The sequence below is a fragment of the Nuphar pumila genome, chromosome 5 (assembly GCF_984573655.1).
Source record: "Nuphar pumila chromosome 5, dmNupPumi1.hap1.1, whole genome shotgun sequence".
NCBI lineage: Eukaryota > Viridiplantae > Streptophyta > Magnoliopsida > Nymphaeales > Nymphaeaceae > Nuphar > Nuphar pumila.
In genome coordinates, this window is record NC_143253.1 from 2,859,610 (window position 1) to 2,866,178 (window position 6,569).

A 6,569-nucleotide genomic window follows, 5' to 3' on the forward strand; every position below is an offset into this window, starting at 1 on the left:
CGCCATTGATTGTATACACATTCCGGCATATGTTCCTTCAAGTGATGCTCCGCAATGGCGCAACAGTAAGGGAAACACAACACAGAATGTTCTAGTTGCTGTATCATTTGATATGTGCTTCCAGTATATTTTAGCTGGTTGGGAAGGTTCTGCAAGTGATGCAAGGGTCTTGGAGGATGCACTTAGTAGGAACAAGGGACTAATAGTACCACCTGGTAATCAACTCCACTAATATTACCCGCCCATCAGTTTTGTAGCATGTCTGCTTTTCTTTCATTCTTTAATAAGTGGCAACTATGAATGCAGGGAAGTACTATGTTGCCGATAATGGATATCCCAATGTTCCTGGCTTCCTGACACCTTTTCGTGGTATTCTATACCAGCTGAATGAATATATAAGATCGGAAAGGGTCCCCCGAACTGACCTTGAGCTCTTCAATTATCGTCATTCATCATTATGCAGTGTAGTTGAACGTACTCTCAATTTGTTGAAGAAGCGGTTTCCCATCTTGACCATAGCACCACAGTATAAATTTAAGACACAAGTGAAGATAGTGATAGCTTGCTGTATACTACACAACTTCATCAGGAGCATGGGAGGTGACACGATTGATAAGGAATTTGAAGAGGCTGAGGAAGATACAGATGTTATTGAGCAGGAAGAAGACGATATTGATGCAATCAATTTGTTTGCTAGTTCATATTCTCAACAAGAAAGAGATGAATTGGATCAGATGAGAGAAGATATAGCATCTAGGATGTGGAGTGACGAATATGGAACAGATATGATAGTTTCTTGATGTATGTTATTAGACCAACCATTTTTCATCAACTACTCTCTCTCTCTCAAAGTTTTAGTTGATGAATGCCATGCCAAGTAGTGTGTCATGCAATTTGCGAACCTTTATTGTCAAAGTCTTTTCTGTAATGGTCATGATGGGCCTGTTTCCCTTTATATGTACTGCTGTACGTTAATCATTGTTGTGAAACTAAATGGCTTGTGTACTTTGTGTTGAGTTCATGTTGCACTTCAAAATTGGATGAGGATACCTAGAAAAGATAGACTGTAATACCTGTAAGGCAATCACTGCCTACAGATGCTTTCCAGACCAAGCTCCCACTCAGTGTGGTGTTGGGTAACAGGAAAATTAATATATGGCTGAGGAGACCTGGCTTATGTTTTGACATATATAAGGTGAACATTATGAGATTTAAAGATTTCTGGTGTATTAGTGTAGTTTGTGAACCAGACTGTATTAATGAATACTCAAAAGGTTCCGACGTAATGTAATGTATATGAAGAGGAAGGTTTGAGCAGGAAGAAGGTAATGATGATTAGTCAATATGTGGTCCATATTGTACTCGTAGGCCAGTGTTTGATTTTTCATGCAATAAACAAGGGAGTACCCATTTGAGTGCCTGAGCATGTTGATAAATTGATAATATCAGCAAAGACCAAATGCTAAGAGATTGTGTCCTTTTTTTCCCATGATAATTGGCCTTTTGTGATGTATATCTAATGTACTGGGAGCCATGTAGTCTGACTTTGGGTCTGATCCACTGACAACTTTCTGTGTTGGACTTTGAGAAAAGCTTCTTCCAGGCAATTAAAGCTGGAACTCCAAATCTCCGTAGGTTACATGGTTGTATGGACAAATGAGGATGCTGGCCATTCTGAGCCTTTGTTCTCCATTCATTTTTTATTGAATCAACATGGGGTTTGGAAGTCTTGATTGAATTTCTTAATGAAGTCATGCATTTGTTTTATTCAGATATTTTTTGGGTGAATTTACTAGTGCAATTGTGAACTTATGTTGTCCACAAACTGTTTGAGTAAATTGGTTAACTAACATAAAGAAACATGTACATGCAGTTGGAGAAAGCGACAGTGTTTACTGTCATTATTTTTGTTAGATTTATATTTATTTTATATTCAAATGCTGGTTTATGGCTATATTGACTTTATATTGGATGACAGAAACTCTTTTAATATTGGATGTTTAAGGTAGGATTTAATTAAAGATTTAATAGGGAAGCAAATGGACCTAGTGTACTTGTAACAAAATTAAAAGTTGGCATGTGAAGTATGTTGATGATATGTGATCCACCTAACATTGGTGCCATGATTAAATTGCCATTGCCCACTTCCACATGGTGATAACAATAAAGTTTAGATCTCTGACTGAGTGTGCCATTTCCTCCATTTATCAAGGCCATCATAATGCAACAAACTTCTATGTGGATGAAATAAATGTATGAAAGTTGAAACTAAGTGAGTCCCTGAATTGAAAGGCTGACACTAATTGAGGCAATTATTGAGTGCCATAAGGTGTACAATGATTTCAACCAATGTGGATCAGTCCTATACGGTGCTTTACAGCGCAGTTTAATCACAATTACTTTTACTATAAAATACATTTGTTACCTTTAGTTACCTAAATTCTTGTAGACAATGGAAGTAGTTATATTAGTGGAAGGTATGGCTATTAAGAACTGTCTTATTTTCATCTCACTTGTCTGTTTTCAGCTTTCCATTGTCTGTCTGCTTACCATTCAGGTTTGCACTTTTTGTTGCAGATTTTTTATGAGACAACCATGACTGTATTTTGAGCTTGACATAACAATGCCTCATAGGACAAGACCACTGACAGCGCTTTTGGTATTTCTGGGAGTGAATGTTGCTTTGGTGTCTACAATTACTCCCGTTTATGATTTTGTTTGCTTCCATCCTTATTGAGAGAGAAGGGTATCAACCCAGTTTCAAGTTTAATGTTTCATTTTTTTCCTCATAGCTTCAATCAGTTTTTAATTTCTTATATTAGTCCTATGTAAGCCCTAATTTGTTCTCCTAGATCTGCTCGTTCTTATTGCTCTTCCTATATGAAACAGTTTTTGAACCCATAGTGTGTTCAGTCATTAACTGTTTGTTTGTTTACAACTTGTTGAATGATGATCTTTTGAGGATTTTGAAGCAACATAGCCGTCCTTTGAGGAAAACAATATTAAGGATCTAGAATTTGTTCGAGTTTAAGAAGATTATGAAAATTCAACACATGATGTAAGTTTCTTTTTTTAACTGAAGGAAGATTGCTAACTAATACACATGATATAAGCTTCTTTTTTTGGTTTTATGATAATGGGCTGCCTCATTTGATCCCATCCCACACATGATATAAGCTTCTATGCACATAATGATGACAGGAAATACTCGTTCAGATTTTCCCTTTGACCAGAAAAAAGGTCTAGCGTGACCTTTCTTTTTTCATAACGGATGTCCTATTACAAGCCAAAAGGTGCCACATTGACCATAGCCCTGTTTTGGGATACTTTTCTGTTGGCTTTGACCTTGTAGCAAAGAATGCACATCACGGGTATTGAACTTGCAATGTCTCTCAACTTGAACACCTTAGCTGACCCACCTAGCTACCCTTGGCTTCTGAAGTGTGGCCTTTCTCATCCTTTTTTTTTTACTCGGAGAAACCGCCCCAGGCACAGAGACCTAGCCGTGCTAATGGTTGTAAAACTCCAAGGGCCCAGGGAGTCACCAAGCTTCGGCTTATACCGGGGGGTGATGTCCATGGGATTTGAACCTAGACTGCCCGTCAAACACGGTCTGGGCCCCATCCCACTTCGCCAAACCCCTTGGGTCAATTCTCGTCCTCTTTTTGTGTGAACTTGAATAGACAAAATGGTTCCTAATTATTGCTTGTAGATGGATGTGAACAACCATGGAAGAATGTTAATAGTTATTTGATCTCCCAATTGATTTTACTGCCTTTCTGATTAAGCCAGTAGCCACCTTCCTATGGTTGCAAAGTTCTATCAATAATCAACCACCATCGCCTGCTTTAGTACCCTTTTCTTTAATGAAAGCTATCCAGTTTGTGGTAGTTACTGCTTTAAAGAGGTAAGCCGATCATGCAATGGCTTTTGTCCAAGTCTTGATCAAATCTGACTTTTTTCCTTAGCTTGATCATTTCATACTTTTGGGCTTACCTTTGCTGATCTTTACTCTTCTTAGCAAACAGGTTAAATTTGAAATGATTATTATTATTAGCAATGAGTAAGGGCACATTGTAGAGTATAAATTTTATTCTCATTTCACTTTTCTAATGCTGAACTTCTAAAGGCATAATAGTAACCTTAGTGTTATTGTGTTAAGAGGGAGAGGCGTCACAAAGAACGGGAAGCTGCTGCTGCTGCTGGAAAGAACCGACTCCTGGCTAGAAGGATGGCATCAGTCTGGTCTAAAACCATTTTGTTTCTTTTTTTCTATGCGAGCATATTTGAAGTTGTTTAGAAACTGGTGTTTTTTAGTGGATAAATTGTATTCTCAGATCGTGAAATGATGGCTTCATTACCTCTCAGAGATATGATGTGGCTTGATATGTGTCTGTTTTTTTTTCTCGTGAAATGGATCAGATTCTTTTTTTTTTTAGTTTACTTGGAGAAACCGCCCCAGGCTCATAGACCTAGCTGCTCTGGCTCAGCCTGTTGTACTACGGTCTCTGTACATGTTGGCGTAAAACTCCAAGGGCTTACCCCTCAACTGCGGAGAGTCGTCAAGCTTTGGCTTACGCAAGGGGGTTGACGCCCATGGGATTCGAACCTAGACTGCCCATCTAACAGTCTAGGTCCCATCCCACTATGCCAAACCCCTTGGGTCTGAATCTGATAATTAATTAGTTACAAGGTTAATGCAACTAGTGCTACATGCTAAGTGAGTTTATCTCCTACGTTCTCAAACAGGTAGCCTTAGCTTCGACTTGTGAGTTGTGACTAAATGCTGAGAGCAATTCACAACATACCAAGAATTTTTCGGGTTAGAATCCCATTGTTTGGATGAATACCAGCCTGCTGCATCTTAGGCTGTGTTGGGAAAACAGTTTTACAGTGCATGGGTGTTATTTTTAGTAATCACCAATGCAACACGGTGTTTGGGAACATCGTTTTGGCAAAACATGGGTGATGGGGAAGGTTGTGGCTGCCAAAACCCTCTCCAATGCAGGGATTGGACACCCACCTGTAGAGGTGGGTTTTGTGGATTCCGTGAATGGAACACCCTCCTCGATGCCCTCACACCCTCTCTTTGCAACCTCACCCATCCCTCACCTCACGTTGTCCGGCCATTTCCGGCTGGCCACTGGAGGGAAAATGGCCGGGATGGTGTCGCCCGGTGTGGGGGACACCATCCCGGCTGGTGGGTGGCTGGGAAATGGCCCTCTGCGGGCCTCTTGCTTGTTCTTTTATTTTTTATTTTTTTGGGTGGCCAGCCATTTCCTCGCCACCCACCAGCCGGCCGGGATGGTGTCGCCGGGTGTGGGCGGCACCATCCCAGACATTTCCCAGCCGGTGGGTGGCTGGCTCTGCCTTTTTTGTTATGTTTTGTTTTTCTTTTTTTATTCCAAACAAGGCCCACTCGTTTGGAAGCTAACACCAACTTTTTCAAATGCTAAAATCCCCTGAAAATAAAGGAAACCTTATTTTTTTCGATAGAGAAAGCTGGGGTTAGGCAGACCCCTACCAGTTATACAACCATGCCATTTAGGATTCGAACTTGCAACGTCCAACACAAGTTAACGTGCACTAACTGCTCGTGCCAGACAAGTGTTGGTAACACGGAAATCATATTTGCATTCCAATGCATGGCTCCCAAACATTAGCCTTAGTAATGTATAGTCTGTCCGAGAGACGATGAAAGAACATTCTTTAAGGGCTTACAGGATCTTTAATACATTGAAACTTATTTAACGCTTGATAGATGGAATCGAAATCCCGATTCGTTTTTTAAAATGTTAAATATGTAATCTATGTTGCACAAACGATAAGGGCATTGTTGTGTTTTTCTGTTAGCAGACCCCAGCATAGTGACAAATATCACGAGATTTTGAGAAATATCAAAATCTCACATTATTTTGCCAGCCATTTTAAAGGGTCAATATCATTTATTTTCAAATGTCACGATTTTTGTGAGATTATTATATTGGAAAAAAGTTTTAACCCTTTTATCATTGTATTCCTTTTACATATATTTCTCTTATCTTTTAATTAATTTATTTCAGCCAATATTTTGCCAAAAATTCTAGAAATATAATTTTTTTCCTATTTCTCACGTGATACTGAGTACCGTTTAAAACTTTTGCCAATATGACGCAAGAAACCCTCACTTAAAATAGTGCAGCAATCCACTCCCCTGTTCGTGGTTTTTGAAACCTAAATTTGGCTTCAAAATGAAATAACTCAATTGGGTAGGTCTCACCATCATAACCAAACAGCAGGTTCGAATCTCACAAGGGCTAGTCCCAAGGGGGGTTGGCGTAGTGGGGTGGGGCCTTGACTACTAAAAAGGCAGTCAAGGTTCAATTCCCATGAGTGTCTCACCTGCGCAAGCAAGCCGACGGCGCCCAGCATAGGCCTCAAGGCCGGGGTCCTAGCCTCAAAGTTTTACGCTGCCCGCACTATGACCACAGGTATGACAGGATGAGCCAGTGCGACCACATCTTTGTGCCAGGTGTGGTTTCTTCAGGTTATAAATGGGAAAAAGAAAATCTCACAAGGTCTAACCCCTA